At 42.1% G+C, this 3,074-nt stretch overlaps 1 long non-coding RNA gene across 1 annotated transcript in view; it reads right to left on the bottom strand.

Annotated features, from left to right (window-relative positions):
* Positions 1 to 2,788, bottom strand: part of LOC102381297 — a 6,068-nt gene extending 3,280 nt beyond the window's left edge. Inside the window, exons 1-2 of the long non-coding RNA XR_323604.1 lie at positions 2,707 to 2,788; positions 1,592 to 1,805 (exon numbers count right to left, since the gene is read on the bottom strand). This is a non-coding gene — a long non-coding RNA (uncharacterized LOC102381297). The remainder of the gene's footprint in view (positions 1 to 1,591; positions 1,806 to 2,706) is intronic.
* Positions 2,789 to 3,074: the final 286 nt, after the last annotated feature.

Here is a 3,074-nt window from a genome sequence, read left to right as displayed (position 1 = left end):
GGCCAGCCTGGAGAGGGTTCAGAGGAGGGCCACCCGCTTGGTGAGAGGGCAGCAGGACAGGCCCTATGAGGAGAGACTGATGGACCTGAACCTGTTCAGCCTCAGCAAGAGGAGGCTGAGGGGGGACCTGGTGGCTGCCTACAAGCTCATCAGGGGGGGGGATCACCAGCAAAAAGGCAGAGCTCTTTTCTCCCCAGCACCACCTGGTGTGACGAGGAACAATGGTCATAAGCTGATGGAGAATAGGTTTAGGTTGGAGATCAGAAAGCAATATTTTACAGTTAGGGTGGCCAAAATCTGGGACCAACTTCCCAGGGAGGTGGTCCTCACCCCTACCTTGGGCATATTCAAGAGGAGGTTGGACGATCAGCTGTCTGGGGTCTTGTGAACCCAGCATTCATTTCTGCCTGTGGCAGGGGGTCAGGCTAGATGATCTGTTCAGGTCCCTCCTGACCCTAGCTACTATGATGATGATGATACATGACTCCCCTCTCGAAGCAACTCCCCAGCAGTTTTCATATATCTGTATTAGAGCAAGTGTCAGTTTTGGCACAGACATAGGCAAGGACTCCTGCGCTGCTGAAGGCTGAAAGGTTATACCAAGTACTCTGAACTCCACATGTATATTGGGGGCATAGACAAACACCATGTTTGTTCTGGCATAGCAGTGCTTCACGAACATAAAGAAAAAAAAGTGAGCAGAGGCGGCAAAAACCTAGAACAGGATAATTTCACCTAAACTTGTGGGGATTAAATCTAAGAGGATTTTGGAATGAACCCCTAACTGGTATAAATTACAACAGTTTATGTTGCACCTGTCTCCATTCATCCTGGGACAGCCATTTGCTAAAAGGCAAAGAGACTATTACCCATTCCACTGTCACCATATTAAGAGACTGCCTACCAAGAACAGCATCCCTAGGATAACCTGCCCATTCCTGATTCCACATAAATTATACTGGTCTACAAAAATCAATGTAGATTACACAAACTCCTCTTATATTGTCTTGAAATGTGAAATCTAGTGACTCTTGTGGTAGTTCTCACTAAGGATTCAAGTTTGGGGTCACCAGAGGCAAGGATACAGCCCCCCTCCCCTTCAAAAACAGCTTTTCTAGACATTGTCAAATTTGACATTCCATTTGTTTCCTTGGTTTGGTTTGTGCAGTCCTAGGGATTGAATCATGACTTGAGCATTTTTCAGAAGGTCTAAGTCGCTGATGCATGGCAAACAAGCCCTCTTTAGTGAAATAAAGTCAGAAATGGAAGCACATGTGCTGCTGTCTATGGGTTGGAGAAGGAGGAACACACACCAGTTCTCACATTTGTTATGTAGCAACTTCACACATCAAGATTTTGGGATGCCAAACATGTCTGATTCCTTATTACCCTTGTCTGTAGCTACATACTGGAAACATATACAGCTATAATCCTTGTTTAAAGAGAATATATAGAAACACTTAGGAATCATACGGTATTTACATAGTCCCTATAGGCTCTCAGGAGCAAACCAATACAATAGCTCCAACTGTTAAGTGATCACCAACTCCTACAAAAAAAACCCAACCAACCAAACAAACGAACAACACACCTTTTTCCAATGAAAGCTTCGTTGATGCAGAACTAATGTTGTCCAGTAGCGTCCTTTGCCTTTCCTGGATGTTGGGTTCAGCTAAATTAAACTTCTTGATCTTCAGAAGTTTGAAAATTAAAGTACCTGTCCAGGCAGCCCAATCCATCCATAACTCACAGTATCTGCCTTTACCCCACACTGAACCAGAGCTGCCCGATTAGTTGAAGATAGCCTATTCCACATAAAAAACAAAAATATCTACCAAGTTTTATGGGCCATTCATTATTAGACACACAAGGCCAGCTATCTCCTGAGGATTAAACTAATAAGCAGCATTTCTCCCTCACTATCCCGCTAACAATATGCAGAGCAAGAAAATCCCTACTACAGACACAACCTACACAATAGCAGCACTGAAATAAAGCATTCTGGATCACTCAAAATGCAAGTGAACCTCTTACCTATGTATGTGTGATCAAAGGAAAGGGAGAAGAACTCATTTCCACAAAACACCACCATATTCACAACTATGCCAGATAGCTCTAACAAATCTTTCCACCCTTCAGAACAGCTGCAGCTAACAAAGTGAACACAGCTGTAGTGCTCACACATAATTCCATTAGCTACTGCCAGCTCTGGGGAAGTTAAAGATAAGACTCTGAGATATGCAGGAAAAAGGGTAAGTGTCCGTAATTTTCAGGTTCTTTTGTTAGATAACATTTTCTGAAAGGCACAAGATATCATTAGTACCCGTTTTGAGGCAGTTTCAAACGCTGCCGTTAGCTTGCTGGGAACAAACAGACTTTGGCACTGCCCCTAGTTTGGGGTTTCTAGACAATCCAAATATAAATATCTAACACAGCATTTATGAGTAAGGACTACTAAACCAGATAGGCCCTGAAACTAGATACACCTCCCCAAGCCTTCTCAGGAGTTTTTTCATGTTCTCTAGAATTAAGGTGCAAGTGAGCTTTCTTATTTTAAAAGGGTACTTTGTCAGGGATACATCACACACAGATTTGCACAACATTTCTAAATACAACTGCTTTTTAAATTAAAAAAAAAAGTCAAAGATGGTTTAGATTATTTAGAAAACAGCAAATATCTTGAGTACAATTGTCATTCTGACTCACTTTTCTCTTGAGAATACAACCATATTCAGGAAAGCAGGATTTACTTCTACCTCATAAGGCTTACATAACATCTCACCTCAATTTCAACTCCTAAAAAAACCCAACTGGAGTAAAATAGACCCTACCCTTTTAATCAACCCTAACAGATTCTTCCCAGGTGACTTATTTCTAGGCAACCTCACACCTGATAAACCAGTTTTCCTGAGTAGGAACTAGCTAGCTTATTGTCTGAGAGCAATTTCATTTTAATAGGAGGGCAATTAACTCAGTGATCCTCTTCTGTTAGCCTTGTATGAATAGGCTTTGGAATTCCACTTTGACACAAGACAAGAAAGAGAGAAGGCAAAGAATACTACCATCAAAACAGA

The sequence above is a fragment of the Alligator sinensis genome, unplaced genomic scaffold (genome assembly GCF_000455745.1).
Source record: "Alligator sinensis unplaced genomic scaffold, ASM45574v1 scaffold340_1, whole genome shotgun sequence".
NCBI lineage: Eukaryota > Metazoa > Chordata > Crocodylia > Alligatoridae > Alligator > Alligator sinensis.
Note: the sequence above shows the minus strand (reverse complement) of the source record. Positions and strands in the feature narration are given on the sequence as shown.